This window comes from Argopecten irradians, chromosome 16 (genome assembly GCF_041381155.1).
Source record: "Argopecten irradians isolate NY chromosome 16, Ai_NY, whole genome shotgun sequence".
Classification (NCBI taxonomy): domain Eukaryota; kingdom Metazoa; phylum Mollusca; class Bivalvia; order Pectinida; family Pectinidae; genus Argopecten; species Argopecten irradians.
The window spans coordinates 29,002,509-29,021,244 of NC_091149.1; positions in this window are offsets into that span (position 1 = coordinate 29,002,509).

The following is an 18,736-nucleotide window of genomic DNA, read 5'->3' on the forward strand; positions in this document are numbered from 1 at the left end:
CAGTTGCGATATGAAAATATTGCGATGTGAGTAAATAAATGATTAATTTCTTTATTCTGATTACCATTTCTAAATTTGACGATTTGATCCCGAACATTCCAATGACGTCACTTTTTAGTCCTCTATGAGCCCGGGTGATTCGACCTTGCAAGCTGACGTTTTGAAGGATTGAATAAGCACTCATTTGCGGTATTATGGTGGCAATTTGCACTCATATACAGCTTAACATAGTTTAAAATAATAGTGTTACTTTATCTTGGAACATTTCATTATTTTAAACGTCACTTTGACAAAAAGAAACAGTAGGCCTACGTAGGCTACAATGTAAATCTTACAGCGTTTGTGGATACAAGGCTTCGTTTAGTAGATGAATTTCATGAAATATTGCACAAAAAACATCATTAACATGCTTCTGACACATATAATTAATGAGTTGAATTGAATATGTTTGACATTGTGTGTAAAAAATCTATTTTGGTCTTTCGCCGTCGAAAACCGATGAAACCGCGGTACCACTGGGTTGCGAGCAGCTATCGTGATTTTTTCGTGTTTATTTTTTCTTATTCATTAAAAAAGCGATCTTTGACTATCTCTGAGTCCAAGAGGTTTCGGCTAAAGCATTCATTTTTTTTTATATTTGAGTTGAATGCATCCAATCGGATCTGTTCCCGACATCGACTGTGCATTGTATAACATTAGGCCTACCTGTACCTGCACAGCAAGGACGTATAATATAAATCCTTGACCTGCAGTTATCGTGATTTTTCATCATGCAACTTAGTAGAATTTTACGATGTATACGCAGTAGAAAGGTATAATCTAAAAGAGATTGTATTGTACAATTTCTCAATGCATAATATAACTTTGATATTCCATGGTATAAAATAAAAACTGTCGTTTTCTCCGTATCAACGTAACACGAGCGTGTGCTTCGTCTCGGCGAAATCTATCTCATTCCTCTCAGGGGGTGTCTTCAACGACGTTCGAGCATATCAGAAAAAATCAATAAAATAACAAACAAAGATTATCGTATACCAGGTATATTAAAGAAAAACAAAAGACTTTGTGATTTGTGATCAATGTGTTATTATCCTTTTTTTCACTTTTCTTCATGCTGAAACAACAGCTACATGCACATTACATTTCCAATTTTTTATTTTTCCTATAAGGAAATACTCTATCATACAACAATGTTATCTGCTTCTTATAAAAAAATCACTGTATATTAAAAAGCAGAGACTGGTTTAGTGTTAACGTGCAGATCTTCTGATCTTTCGATCCTCACCACCGGCGGCAATTTTTTTTCGTTTTTTTTTTCGTTTTTAAATATATCATGCAAACATGCCTATTCAAACTATTCACAATATCTGGCGAGGGCTACATGTACATGTAGCTCTATTACTACAGAATAAATAATTATATATCTGAGGATTTACATCGGATATATACATGGTCAGTATCTTACAGCAGCTAGGCCAAGGACGTGTCCTTGAATAGGCCTGTTAGTTTTATTTTGGTGTTGACACGGAAAGACGAGATGACGCCTGTCTCCTGGACATTAAAACAAATCATTTATTTCATCTAGGCAAATAATAATTTGAAAATTCCATATACCGCCTGCAAGGAGACGTCCTAGGCCTATCGCTACCCACAATACACTTGATCGTGGTCTTATACATTGTATTATGTAACTTTTCATCGATAATTTGATCCAGATATATCTGTCTTCGACAGTTATATTTAGAATTATGAATATGTGGAAGGAACGTATGTACAAGATAAAAACAACCCATCTCAACTGCTATTCCGGGACCGTGAAATGTAATATTGGTCACCTCAGCCCAAGCACAGGGGCACGCAAATTATTCATTATGTAAAATAATTCCTATGTACGTCATGTCCACATGACTGAAAATTATATATTATGTAAATATCGGTTAGCTTGTAATAATAATAATAAACAGAACAAAAACAATAGCTCTTTTCACCACATGGTGAAAAGCCCTAATAAAAAACAGAACAAAAACAATAGGTCTTTTCACCGAAATGTTGAAAAGCCCTAATAACATCTTTCGCCTTTGATGCATTCGCAATCAGCACTTCATTCCATATAGGATATAGTGCCGCGGAATTTTTTCGGGATGCAATTAATTATTTTTCATATTTTTAACTTGAAATAAAATGAGAAGCTCGAACTTTTTCAATGATCAATCGTCTGCTCCTGTTTTTGATAGTGAAAAATACCATTTGTCAGCGGTGGAGCATCTTTAATTGTTGATTTCATTTTTATATAGAAATGATTTATTTTAGGTATATTTTTGTTCCACACACATAAAAAGTAAAATGCATTAACTTGAAAAACATTTTTGTAATGGGAGTAAACGGTACATTTCTATATGGAATATGTCATATACATTTACCTTACTTGGTGCAATTCAAATTTTCACTTTGTCTTGGTTTTTAGACCCTGATTTTTGTCATGTAAAATATTGTATAATGTCTTATTTTCGGACAATTATGTGTATGTACATGTATGGGTATCTCAAAATGGTTTGAAGTGTATCCGTATAAGAAATATTTTAAACACAATGTAACCAATTATCTTTATATTTAAAGACGCTCCACCGCCGACAGGGCATAAATGATATTCTTCATTTGAACAATAATTGGTGATTAATCGTGTATATATATGCCTAATTAAAACAAAGAATAATATAAAATAATTTATTTCGCCTTTGGTGTATGCGCAATCAGTACTTCATTCCATATAGGATATAGTGCCAAGGAATTTTTTCGTGATGCAATTAATTATTTTTCATATTTCTAACTTGAATTAAAATTAGAAGCTCAAACTTTTTAACTGTGGTAATGACGTAAAGTAAGTAACTTTTGTAACTGAAGAAAAGTACTTAATCGTCTCCTCCTGTTTTTGATATTGAAAAAATACCATTTGTCAGCGGTGATGCATCATTAAAGTTTTGAACACAATTCCATCGAAGGTCAATCATCTTTATACAATATGCCCGTGATCACAGCAGCTAAATAATCCATAAAATCAAAGTTACCCGCATCATCTCTGCACATAGTAAATAAGTTACCCTAATCATCACTTTTAAGTCACCCTAATCATTCGCAATTTTACATGCTTGATTTCAACTTCCGTGGATCTCTGTGCTTATGACTTAAGCTTAAATGATTTCTAATATTGTTAGAATACACGATGTACGGCGGTTTTGCAAGAAAAATACCCATCTATTCTGTGAACAGACAGTACGATTTTCTCGGGGTTTTTTTTTGTACCGTCGTCATGTTAGATATTATATGGGTAACTGCAGTTACCCTAATCTGGCTCCCCCCTGTGCTATTGTGAATAGTTTTAGCACGACGGCAGGTTTAGACCTGCCATTCTCATTCCGTATACAATATCTAAACCCTTGAAGATTCACAAAACTACACACCTGACTCCAGGTTCGAACTCGCCTTTGCGAGGTTCCTTCCTTATTATTGGACGTTATCACGTAAGCACACATGACTCGTGTCCGAAACTGCAGGTAGGGCGTTAGAAATAAAATATAATATCCTAAATTATCATGCAGTAGAGGCAGCAGGTACAATTCTTATGTCCTACCTCTATAGTGTACAATATTGTATAATTATCATACGCAAGGAAGCATTGCTCAAAGAGATACAGTTGTTCATTAAAAATGTTATTTTTCTACATTTGTATTTACACATACATATAATTTCTTCGTTTTCACACTAAATATGGCTTTGTGATTGGCCAATATTTACTTTGCATACCACTGTGAACAAAATAAATCCGAAAATGACGCAAACCCCGGCGTTATCGTGATGTCACAATAGATTAGGAAAAAGAATCCCATGGAAAATCACGAAGAATGGTAAATTTAAACACAGATTATGAGATTTATTATAAGCATTGATGTCACTACTTTTTAATTTCATCGGGTTATGAAAAAACATTGGTTGCTTCTAATTTGTTCATTCCCCAATGAAATAAAAAAAATAATGACATGATACCTCGGGGGCATGAAATGAATAAAACTTTGTTAAGGACCGTAAGACTCTTCCATCTATGAAGATGATTTGATCTGAAACCTAAGAAGAAATGTTTTGAAGTTTCAGTGATTTTATCCCCGCCCAGGTGCATTGGGATCCTATAATGAAAAGTTTAGTTAGCCTTTGAACATAAACGGTTTCTGAAAAAGTTCACACTTCACACACGCAAGAAACAGCATACACATTGATATAATAAACCAAACCAAATCGGGAAAAGTCGACCACGTGAATTGTTTACGACGGACTACGACTAAAGGTCGAAAAATACTTAACCCATATTGCATGTCAAAGTGTAATTGTGAAGGAGTAGATATGCCTTCCTCTGTCTTGAGTCGGAGACATTTTAATATATGAGGTATGAAGTGTTGGAGGCGTGCCAGCTCATCACGGCAGTAATCAAAAACAGACTGACCTACAAATAATAATGTGATGGGGATGTTCTAGATTGTTTCCAACTGCATAGGCCAGTCCGCGCGTGCTTATAATTAAGATAAATCAACACTTGATCAAAAGTTTTGAAGGCATAGAATATAATTAGCGAAGCGTCATATTTCGGTAATTAAAAGAAGTTGTAGTTGGTAAAGTAGCCCGTTATATTTGTACCGATGATCCATTGCGATGTCAGTCAAGACTCTTCACTGTTTACTGTAGATTGTTGTGTTAAAACTTCGTTGATTTCGTGGTAACTGTGAAATCACGAATATAAAAAACAGATTTAACTCTTTTTATATCATTGTCACTGTTGCCCATCGGTTGACCACGAATAGTTCTACCCACGAAAATATATCAAAGGCACAAACCACAAATAAGGTGTTCAGTGTATGTCGGTTTGGGTTTTATTAGTGCAACAGCTAGGGTCATGTAAGGGCGTATCAGATTTGTTGGTGGAGGAAAGCCGGAGTACCCGGAGAAATGCCGGTTTGAAATAGTATTGCAGCTATAATTAAAGTTTTATGTGTCATAAATGGGCGAACATTTAGACGTCTTTATATTTCTTTAGTAATCTATTGAAAACCGTAAACTTGGATGAATAAAGCTGTGAAAAATCAAATGGACAGACAAACGTGTATAATGCCTTATAAACATTAGTTATAACACAATTGATGCACTGTAGAACTCTTGTTTTTACGCCTTATGGCTGTTTAGATGGAAATATACCTACATAAATATTTTTTACAATACTAATAATACTGGAAAAATGTTAAATGAAATCGTAGATCACAACTTGACCTCCTAGTCACTGCACATTATATATAAATATGCTGATATTTGGCAGTACTGTCAAAATGATTTTCAGCTCTTATTTGTTATTGTAAAACCTATACATTGTGCATGCAATATTGTAATTCTCATTTTGTAAGTAATTTTGGCGGTGAATGAAATATTAAAAGCTCTTCTTGTGAGTACGAAAATTACTGCACATATAACTTTAAGCCGATTATGTATATTCTTGGGCGCCGCGATATGTTCTTGCTCTGTCTCTTTGCAATAATGGTAAATTCTAGATTCTATATTCAATCCCTGTGACCGGATGGGGTGTATATGTGTTGAAGTTAACGACATGCTTTAGTGACAGAACATTGAAAAAGGATGATGTTTCCACTTTTGCAAAAAGACACAAGAGTATACCATAGCCCTCTAATATAAACATGCATTCACACATCGCCTCGCATGCGGAGGATGTCATTCGTTAATGACCTTAGCTGTTAATATGACGTTAAAGTTAATCCACCATCCAAGTGGGCGTGTTGTTTGCTTAAACACACGCGACACATTTAACCTTTCTGTAAACTACCCCAGCTGTTGATAAGGCGTTAAGTCTAACCAAGCAGAACAAACGACCCGTGTCATTGCTGTAAACAATTTATGCTTAATCGATGTTACTGTTTTTCGCGCAGACATATATATGCAGTACTAGGCTGCCATTCTGGTAATGCTGAGGGCTGTGTTGGGAAACAAGATGCTCTCTATCATACAAGTCGATAAACAATCCATCACTGAACAACAAAACTCAATTTCATGACTCGTTGGATGTTGGATTGAACACCTCTATATCTTGTTTCTGTTGTTCGGATTTCAGTTTATTTCACTGGTACGACAAAACATTTAATAATTCACACCGAATCAGTTCCACAATAGATTCAGAGGCAATCAGTGTTATATTGTTGGAATCGATATCTTGGAATTAAGTTCCGGTAGTTTAGATAAGTTACGATTATCATATTGCCGGGTTCATGCACGCTGCTAATAGGACAGGTCGATAGTATACATGTGCAGGTACTCTAGTCAGGGTAAATGCAGGGGAACAGCATGACCAGTATGGTCAGTGCAGAGAGCTACTTCGAAATCAGTTGCTGATACTTTTTTTCTGCAAAAGTTAATGCTGATTCAGCGCAGGAAATCATTATAAAAAATACAATATCGCTGATCATAATTTATTATTCTCATAGTATCGACTGAAGGCAACTGATATAAAAGCCTTGTTTTATTACAAGGGAGCTTGATATAAGTATACAAAAATTCATGGGCCTGAGGATTATATGATTGTGCTAGGACGGGAGTACCCCGCTGTGTTTTAATTATAATTCTACGAAGTGACTGTTCCCAGTAAACAGAAGCGGAAATGGATGTTACGACAGAAAGTAGTGAATTGAATACTACTGGGAAAATAAATGGTACTGATACCTTCTACTTTTACAAGGTAAGTCAATCAGCAGTTGGCCCACGTATAGTAAACTTTGTTTTACTGACAACTTTGGCAAATATCTTCAAAAATAATCCAGACTTAAATATGAATAAGGTAAATCACAATGTACAGGGATTATATCAATTTCTAATTAGGTAGTATTTCAATATTTAAATTAAATGTATCCAAATGTCTTCTCTACATTGTACAATAACTGTACAGGGTACTTTATCACAAATTACGCATATATTCGTTACATGACAGATACGTTCTATAATAGTAACAAAATTTATTTCGACTTGCACTCTTCTCATAAATAGTAATTTCAACTATTTAAAAACATATATCGAGTTTAATCCGGTTAATGTACAGATGTGATCGTTATCGATATTTCAAAACACGTCTATTCCGAGTCCGCTGTCTATTTATTGATAAATTTACATACTGGAGAATGTTTCTTGAAATCATGTAGTGAGGTCACATTAGTTCTTTACAATACGAAGCACGGTGATAGTTTAGTCTCCGTACATATATTTCTCGGTTTATACGTATTCTCTAAATAATATACGAAAGTCTAAGATAAATATATTTTTTCTGTTAATAGGCTAAAAAAATTCTCTAAAATGACCAGGAAAAACACGGTAATACGAAAATGCGTTTGAAAAAAAATACATTGGCAAATGATAAAACTCATTTTAAGATGCTGTTGTTAAGTGGGCAAGTATCGTTTTCCTCTGCGAGGAGGACACTGCGTGCCATCCAAAGGAAAACAAGAGGGTTGATAGAGAGACGCCATTAACGTCAGACTGAATTGGCTGCCTGATTACAGGCACAGTACGCTAACTAAGTGGAATGGACCATGTTAGCGTTGTCAGTTGTTATTTGCCACATGCATAGTATAACTATGCTGAATAATTTGGGGCTAAGTTTTATTATCCCCCGCGAAACGCGTTTGTAGGGATATTATTTTGGGCTCCGTCCGTCCGTCCGTCCGAGTCCTTTTTCCGGACTCAACTCAAAACTTACAAACCGTTTACCGCAGCTCCTGGAAACTTTCTGTATACATCGGAAGAATGCCCTAGTTGTGTCTTTTGCTAGCTATTGCGGACCTTCAATTTTGGAAGTGTTTCCGTTACCATCGAAACATCGTCAAAATATCAAATTACTGTTTCCTTTTGTTTCCGGACTATAACTCCAAACCCGTTTAACGCAGCTCTATGAAACTTTCTGAATATATCAGACAAGTGCCCTAGTTGTGCAATCTGATTAAAATACATATCCTTATTAACACTACGTTTGATAAGAGGATCTGAGAAAATCCCATTAGGGGTCATGTCCAGGTGACCTTTGAAAATGGCCAATCAAATTGCTGCTTGCAAAATTTTGACAGTGAATTTCAGGGGACAACATTGTTTGAAAAACTGTCAAAATTATTTTAGTTCACGCCCAAAGAGCACAACAAAGCTTATTATGTATGTTTACTGGGACGGAATATCGTTTTCAATTGATTTAACAAGGTGTAGAAAATGGATTTGGTTTGAATTCCACGTGGTATAAAGGTCATCTGGACGTGACCCCCTATGGGATTTTGTTAGATCCTCTAACGGAGTGGTTATAAGGATCTGTATTTAAATCAGATTGCCTAGTTGTGCTTTTTGCTATTGCGGACCTTCTACAAGGTGGAGGGTTTTTTTTTGTTACCAAAGAACCTCAGTTAAAACTACCAAATTGCTGTTTCTTTTTGTTACCTGTTTTTTTTCTTCAGTTTTACAAAACTCGCATACATTTAAAGTTATATTTGAATAATTGTTATTTTGACCTTGATGTATTTGGGTTTTATTCCAACTGCGGGGGATAATGCCAAGCTTTGCGGCTCCTTGTTTATATAAATGAAAAAGGTTTATATCATAAACTTTATATCTTGGTATATATGACGTTATTTTTTTTACCTTTTTATTTTGCATATTATGTTGTTGGCCTTTTATTTCTGAAAAAAAAACCCAACATTTAATCATTCACAACATTTTAAACGTTCTAAAAACACAGAATATATCCTAAAATGCTATGTTTCACCTTAATGTATTTTTCACCAATGTTGGTTTTGTTAATCTTATTTTGACTCTAAATGGGCTGTCTATCGGTACTTTTAACTAAAATAAACAAACACTGTTAATCTATTATGTTCCATGAAAATGAGGTCATCTATTGAAATTAATTCTCTTTAGATTTTATAATAATCAGTTTTTCAATCATGCAGCGGCCTTGATTTGTCGATCGTTTGATGTGAATCGTACAACCAAAAACAATTGGGTTTTTTTATTTATTTTTTTAATTCATTAGAATCAATATAAGAGAACTTCAAATGAAATATACCCAAATGCAGAACAGCGATCACATCACATATCAATATAACATCCGGATGAGCTTTATTATTGTAGCCAATCGTGTCCTTGTAGTGTCATCAAGAGATGGGTCTTTTGTGCTTATTGTTGAATATTTTATTTAAAGCCGAACAAAATATCCCAATAATGCCCAAACCCAATATGAATGTTAATATGACAATTAACACCAACAGAGTAGCTCGAGGTGAGCTCATCACATCGACAAATATCAAAGGTAATAACGAGATGTATTGTTTTAAAGTGAAAATTTCAAAATTCGTGTTAATGAAAATTTGTACTTTTTTATAATTACCGTGCAGTGGATATGAAGTAAGATGTGATTATTCAATTTATAAATCAAATGTCATATTTATACGTATGATGGAACTATCACTAACGGAAGCAGTAATGTTCCGATATTTATTTGATCCGAATGCTTTCTTAATTACCTTATATTAACGGCTTGTCAGATAAGATTTCTCCCAGTACCCTTTCACAGGGCGATCCATTATCGCCGGGATATTTATCATCTCTGAATACACGAGAACCATCAACCATTATGATAGTCTGGCTAATGCCTTGATACCAACAATGGTCTGTAGTAATAGACTATATCACGAGAATACGGTCAATGGTTATATGGAGCTGAAAGACACAGAAATAGATCACAGCAAACACTTTTTTTCTCGACCTATTCTCGTAAAATTCACTATCAGAGAGAAAGTGTTAAGGGTTAGACACACGTATTGTCCATGAATGTACATGATATCCAGGCAAGGAAAACTCAGGTACAAAAAACATAAAAATGTGATGCTAACGTCGTAAGCACGAGGAAAATACCAAGAAAGTGTATAATGGACAGGAAGAAATTGAAACAAGACTATAATGAGTATTCATTAAAGGGACTTCTAGTCATTTTTTCTTGAAGCCAAACAACAAACGAACTCCCCTAGCCTTCCAAAATATGCAGACAATCAAACATACAGGGAATGACGTCTTGTTGAAATTAAAATGACCCTCGATGTAAATATAGGACATAAGCCAACCAATTAACGTAAGTGAGAACACTATACAATGTGGAAAAGTGTCAGTATTTACCACAATGAAACTTGTGTATTATCTTTGTATAGCATGCTTCCTCAAACTCTTCTTGACAGCTGACCTTCACACCCGGGGTCATGGTAAACTTACATGCTTCGCGTATGTTCCTAAAACGGAGAATTCGAATATTTAAGCTATGATATACATAAGAGAAAGCAAAGAAACGTATTCCAATAACACCGGTCAACTAATAGTGGGCTTCCTCGGGTCACAATAAACAGCAGATGTGTATGTTTAATCCGATTGTTAGATAATGTCATTGGAGACACTCATGTATTACAGCCTTCCACAAACACACTCACCTCAGACACACAACACGACCCCAGCCTTCCACAAACACACTCACCTCAGACACACAACTCGACCCCAGCCTTCCACAAACACACGCACCTCAGACACACAACAACAATTTACCCCAGCCTTCCACAAACACACTCACCTCAGACACACAACACAATATACCCCAGCCTTCCACAAACACACCACAGACACACAACACACCCGCTTCCAACACACACCTCAGACACACAACAACCCCAGCTTCCACAAACACCACAGCACACAAACAATATACCCAGCCTTCCACAAACACACACCTCAGACACACACACACCCAGCTTCAGCCTCAGACACACAACACCAATATACCAACCTTCCACAAACACATCACCTCAGACACACAACACCAATATACCCAGCCTTCCACAAACACACGCACCTCAGACAACAACACCAATATACCCACACAGCCTTCCAAAACACGACAGCACACAAATACCCAGCCTTCCCAAAACACCACCTCAGCACACAACACAATATACCACAGGCCTTCCACAAACACACTCATCCCAGCACACACAACACAATATACCACAGCCTTCCACAACACACCACCTCAGACACAACAACCCAGCCTCCCAACACATCACCTAGACACACAACACGACCCCAGCCTTCCACAAACACACTCCCACCTCAGACACACAACACGACCCCAGCCTTCCACAAACACACTCACCTCAGACACACAACACGACCCCAGCCTTCCACAAACACACGCACCTCAGACACACAACAATTACCCCAGCCTTCCACAACACACTCACCTCAGACACACAACACGACCCCAGCCTTCCACAAACACACGCACCTCACAACACACCCACACCTCACTCAGACACACAACACACCCAGCCTTCCACAAACACACGCACCTCAGACACACAACAACAATATACCCCAGCCTTCCACAAACACACGCACCTCAGACACACAACACCAATATACCACAGCTTTCCGCAACACACGCACCTCAAGACACACAACACCAATAAACCACAGCTTTTCCGCAACACACGCACATCAGACACACAACACCAATATACCACAGCCTTCCGCAAACACACGCACCTCAGACACACAACACCAATATACCACAGCCTTCCGCAACACACGCACATCAGACACACACCACGAATAAACCACAGCTTTCCGCAACACACGCACATCAGACACACAACACCAATATACCACAGCCTTCCGCAACACACGCACCTCAGACACACAACACCAATATACCACAGCCTTCCGCAACACACGCACCTCAGACACACAACACCAATATACCACAGCTTTCCGCAACACACGAAACTAATATACCACAGCCTTCCGCAAAACACGCACCTCAGACACACAACACAAATATACCACAGCCTTCCGCAAAACACCCACATCAGACACACAACACCAATATACCACAGCCTTCCACACACACACTCACCTCAGCACACAACACGAATATACTACAGCTATCCGCAACACACGCACATCAGACACCCAGCACGAATAAACCACAGCTTTCCGCAACACACGCACATCAGACACACAGCACGAATATACAATAGCCTTCCGCAACACATCCACATCAGACACACAACACCAATATACCACAGCTTTCCGCAACACACGAAACTAATATACCACAGCCTTCCGCAAAACACGCACCTCAGACACACAACACAAATATACCACAGCCTTCCGCAAAACACCCACATCAGACACACAACACCAATATACCACAGCTTTCCACACACACACTCACATCAGACACACAGCACGAATATACCATAGCTTTCCGCAACACACGCACCTCAGACACACACCACGAATATACCATAGCCTTTCGCAACACACGCACCTCAGACACACAGCACGAATATATCAGCCTTCCGCAACACACGCACCTCATATCAACAACATGCTGCATACACGGGAGCCCGTCCTTATACAACCCTGGGTTTAAGTAAGACATGATAAAGTCAGCCAATCAACCACGTCGCCAATTCTATCACACAACTAACTCAATAAATCATACTCCCGAACAAGTCGCGTCACCGTAAAATATTGAACGTCCCGCTTGTGTCTCTACGAATAGCTAATTAGTAATATTTAAGGTTAGAAGGTTTATAATGTATTAACTATGAATTTAATAGACCGTAGTATGTCGCGGTCACGGGACATGACCTAAAACATCCCATGCATTTATTCATGTAATTTACCAACACGTGTGCGTTGTCCTCGGTTACGATGAGTATGGTATGTCTACTGATGCTACAATTGAAAATACAATAAACATGTGTAGGGACCATTGGACGCTGATGTAATGTACTTTCTTAATATGTTTAATGCTGATTATTTGGGAGTTCGTTTTTATACGAAGAAGAAAGGTTAATTGCGGGTGAGTGTTATGGCGTTATAAATGTACAAGCAATAGAAGCTGCACACATCATACCGGAGCCTCCGGGTTAGCGTTATGGCGTTAGGGAATGGGACACAACATACCAAGGTCTCCCAATACACACAGGAATTTCCACTCACAATAATGACATATCGAGAGGCAGTCCTTAGATAACCTCAACATACTATTTATTACGATAGAAGTATAGTTATGAGAAGTTTCTGTAAAAGTAAATAACAGACTATGGATTTAAATGCAAACTTCACATATCGATTGTCAAATAATCTTACAAAGTGAAATCTTAATAGAACATTGTCAATTAATCTTACAAAGTGAAATCTTAGTAGAACATTGTCAATTCATCTTTAATAGCAAAGTCTAAGTAGAACATTGCCAATTAATCTTACAAAGTAAAGTCAGAGTAGAACATAGCCAATTAATCTTACAAAGTGAAATCTTAGTAGAACATTGTCAATTCATCTTTAATAGCAAAGTCTTAGTAGAAAATTGTCAAATAATCTTACAAAGTGAAATCTTAGTAGAACATTGTCAATTCATCGTTAATAGCAAAGTCTTAGTAGAACATTGCCAATTAATCTTACAAAAGTGAAATCTTAGTAGAACATTGTCAAATAATCTTACAAAGTGAAATCTTAGTAGAACATTGTCAATTCATCTTTAATAGCAAAGTCTTAGTAGAACATTGCCAATTAATCTTACAAAGTAAAGTCAGAGTAGAACATTGTCAAATAATCTTACAAAGTGAAATCTTAGTAGAACATTGTCAATTAATCTTTAATAACAAAGTCTTATGAGAACATTGTCAATTTATGTTACAAAGCAAAAGTCTTAGTAAAGAATTGTCAATTAAAATGTAATAGTAAAGTCTTAGTAGAATATTATCAATTAATATTTGATAGCAAACTTAGTAAACTGTTTTCAATTAATTGTAAAGTCTTAGTAGAGCATTGTCAATTAATATGTCATAGTAAAGTCTTAGTAGAATATTGCCAATTAATTATTAATAGTAAAGTCTCAGTTGAATATTGTCAATTAATAATTAATAGCAAAATCTTAGTGGAATATGGTCAATTAATCTAATAGGAAAGTCTTAGTATAACATTGTCAATTATTCTGTAATAGTAAAAGTTGTATCAGTGATGTAGTAGTGAAGAAAGGCAGCACAGTTTCCTATATCACGGTGTCTGTAAGAGATCAATGCCGCTGATTCACACAAGGAGCACATGACGTATTACAACTAAAATTACAGGATGTTTATAAAATGTTCATCTCAATCAACTTACTAAACCTTTCAACATCAAAGCGGGATGGAATGGAACACACCTGGCTAACACTATAAGACTCTTTCATATGTGGATATGAAGGATAGGGATATTATACCCGAGGCTCACGAAATTTAGTAAAACCCGAGGCTTGGCGAGGGTTTTGCAACATTAAGTGATCCCGAGGGTAGAATATCCCTATCCTTCATATCAACTTATGAAAGAGTATTTTTCTTTCATACCTGACGTTTAATTGCAATTTTACAACTATAATATCCCGCCATTTTTTAAATAAATTCGAAGAAATCCACGGCTGAAAGTCAATTTTTCCGTGATATTTTCAACAAAAATTCTGTTGTTTGCATCTTTTATAGTAAAACCAGTCAAGTTTGTGAATAAAAGTTCAAGTTTCACCGAGGAAATAGAAATTTTGTTGACGCCGTGACGTCACCAGGCTTTATTGCATAGGAAGCCATGCAATACAGCCTCAAGCAGCATGAGTGTATTGCCCTAGACCAGCCAGTATTACATCCATAGTTATGAAAGAATATATGCGTATAACCCCATGCTAATAAATGACTAAACTTACCGATATCAATCAGGAATAAAAACATTAAAGAAACATGTTTTTGGATTGTTGATTTTATGAGAAGATTGGCTTTGCCTGTTTAGTAAACTCTTTTGTAATATATCTGATTGTTTAAATAACTTAAGTTCTTGTGTTTTTCACTAATAGATTGGATTCGGTTTTGTATAACGTTCTCGGCTAACTCAAATATCTGTCATTTTCATGTAGGTCTGATCTCTTGTGATTCCTGAGTTCTCATTACAAGTAGTCTGCCTTTCGACTCCACTACCACAGATGTGTGCTATGATAGGGTCCTAATCAAAGACAAAGTCGGTCTCGAGACCACTGCAATGCAATATCCTACCAATCAGATATATTAAATGCCGATCGTCCAATTTCATTCCAATACATGTTGCATTACAAAGAATAATGTAAAATACTAGATGATTGACAGAAGCAAATATATTTGCTCTACTACATATAATTGTCTTCATGGGCAATCTTGAATTCATTCTCTGACCAATCACGATTAATCGTTTTTTGACGTATATAAATGTAATAGTAAGTGCCTCCGAGAAAGCTCCGACAAGTTGACCTCTACTTGTCGTGTCCGGATGGCGGTAAGTGTGCTGCGGGTCATCCTAACAATAGACATTGCAATATGAACATTTTACTTCGATACAAAACGTTTTGTCAAACTATTTTGTTTATGTAATAGTGATTCGATTTTATGTTTATGAAATTACTTCCCTTAATTGTATTTATTATGGCTGGACATTTTTATTTGTATTTATTTTACCACAACACGTCGTGTTATTCCATTTCAGGCCATTGTATAAATGTTCATGGTGTTGGATAAATATATATTGATATTCTTCTAGTGGATTTGTAATTAACTTTTGTTTGGTGGTATACCGTGTCATACGAGGACCCTGGAGTGACTTCGGTAGAATTTACACACCTAGACCGGATTTGAACGTCAACGTGATTACGGTTGAATGGTTATTTGTCGGGAGGTAGATGTCACTTTACCGTAAACATATCCGAATATAGTTCGACAATGATTAGTTTATTGTGCAAGAACGGACTATGTATGGTTTGGGCACTTTTTGGCCCCCAAAATCCGACATATTTTCAAATAGGTTATTTAGTAATTAAATTATTATAAATAGTTATATTTTATTGCAGTCAGAAATTTAGTCAGTTGGACCATTTTGTGCCAAGTTTTTCATCTGAAACCATAGATCACATCCTTGAACAAAATTATATTTATCATTTAGATGTGTCTTCGGTACCTGTGTATTCGTAATAAATGTTAAGTTTGTTCAAGATTGCGCTCTATTGTTTCGTGGACAAAAACTATTAAAAAATAAGCAAAAAATGACATAATTTTCGAATTCAATTAATTAATGCAAATTTCAGGTGGTTCACATGATAACTTATAGCTGCAAAATTAAAACAAAAACTTAGTTACAATCAAATCAGAGAAGTACTAAATATTTCAAACGCAATAACTTTATTTTCTAATACTTAAATTAAAATAAAATAATGGATTTGGGGACCAAAAAGGGCCCAAACCATACATAGTCCTTTATAGTCAAAAAGATGCTCCACCGCTGACAAATGGAAATTTTTCACCATAAAAACAGGAGCAGACGATTTAGTATTTTTCTACAGTTACAAAAGTTACTTACTTTACACCATTACCACAACTGAAAAGTTTGAGCTTCTAATTTTACTTCAAGTTCAAAATATGAAAAACAATTAATTGCATCCCGAAAAAAATTCCGTGGCACTAGACTATATGCTATATGGAACGAAGTTGTGATTGCGCATGCACCAAAAGCAAAATACATTATTTTGTATTATTTTTTGTGTTCATTAGACATATATATACACGATTAAGCCTATTTATTGTTCAAATGATGAATATCATTTATGCTCTGTCGGCGGTGGAGCATCTTTAATATTCAAAAAGACGTTCGGTAAGTAGGAATGCATGGGATCATTCTTCATAATTAAACTGATTTGTAATTAATTCATTCTTTATGCAATTAAGTTTTTTTCATATTAATCAGTGCCTTATTTGCTTATGATAATATCACTACACATTATTTGTATATATCGGTAAGAACGTAACTATATTATTTTGGCCTAATAGTAGATAATTTGATTGTTGTAGAAACAGGTCACACAACTCGGGGTTACATGTATTGGATATGGAAATTATTTCACAATAGTTAAGGTTTTTTTTAATTTGCAAAAGACACTCACTGGAGCACGTGTCTTTTGTACCTTTTAAAAAATAGATCATTCGTGTGACATAAATTCTGTATCCAACAACCATCGTTGAGTTGCCTCTATATAATGGGACGTTTAACTTAATGAAAAAATATATGATATATTGTGTTTTCTGTAAATTCTAGAAACACAAAACAGTCGTTATTTACCGAAATCATTTTGTTTTTTTTACAAGTACTCGGGGTGAACAGTCACATTATATTGTGAGTTCACTACGAACTCGCATTTTCAATGGACTATCTGACTGATTAGGTCTACTGTTCTGTATCTTATTGTGACCGGATGGAGTTTGTAACTTGTTGTCTTCGACGGTATGCTTCAGTGATATAGTTTTATATAAAAAAGGCAACAGTTTCACTATATAAAAAGACACAATACGAATATACCGCAGTCTCCAAAACACGATACCTTCACTTTATACATGAAATACACCGCATGTATACGGGGCCGTCCTTACATGACCCTGGCTGTTTATAGGACGTTATATATGGGAGGCCGTCCTTACATGATCCTGGCTGTTTATAGGACGTTATATATGGGAGGCCGTCCTTACATGACCCTGGCTGTTTATAGAACGTTAATTAATCAAACAAACAATCTAGAAAGCAGTATGAAATGTTTAACAATCCCACTGTACCACACTCAGCCAGAACGTAATAGGTCAATGTTCAATGTTCAATTGTTTTATTAAAGTGTCAAACATCTTACAACCTACATGTAAAAACATTTCATAAAAGTAATACTACATCAAATGTAAGACATGTCCAGCCAATGATGGCTTACTTAGACACTATATATATACATGTAATTACATAAAACGGAATAGTCTAAAATGTTACATGCTAAAAGATAACAAGGTAAGGCTGTCCCATGCTATTAAAAATGGTTAGTAGTATATAGCCACGTTATGTTACAGGATATAAAATTTACAACAAGTTACTTCTCCTCCTCCACATTGCATAAAGTTGATTTGATAGTAGATTTGGAGGAGAATTATCAATAAGGTATTTAAATTGGTTAAGATTATCCATAATATTAAAATCAACATATTTCTGAGCATCAGCTAAAAGAGGCCATCGTAAATCGTTATAAAACTCACATTGTGTTAAAAAATGGATTTCGTCCTCAACCTCGTTTGATAAACAAAGTTTACAAATCCTATCGTTTACTGGCACTATCGGCCTGGTATGCCGACCCTTTTCGATTTCCAAAGAAAGTGATCCACATCTTAAATTACATAATAGGCCCCTCCTTTCTCTATACTTAACACATTTTACATAGTCACTTGTTGTTGGCTTATATTAAAATGTTCTATAAAGTCGTAGTTTATTACTATTAACATTTCCTTTGTCGTTCCACAATTGAATTTGCCATCTATCGGCATCCGTGTTATATAATCTTTCTTTGATTTTCCCCATCTTCCACGGAACCGAGTTCTGTGTTGTAAATACATCCATTAAGTTATTCTGCACTATTAAATCATGTACACGTGAATCCCAAGAATTACGAAGACATCTGGACCATTTATGGATTTTACTGACCGTTCTATCATTATCCATATCTGTAATTTTCAAATAAAGTCTTAAAACTTCAACTGAC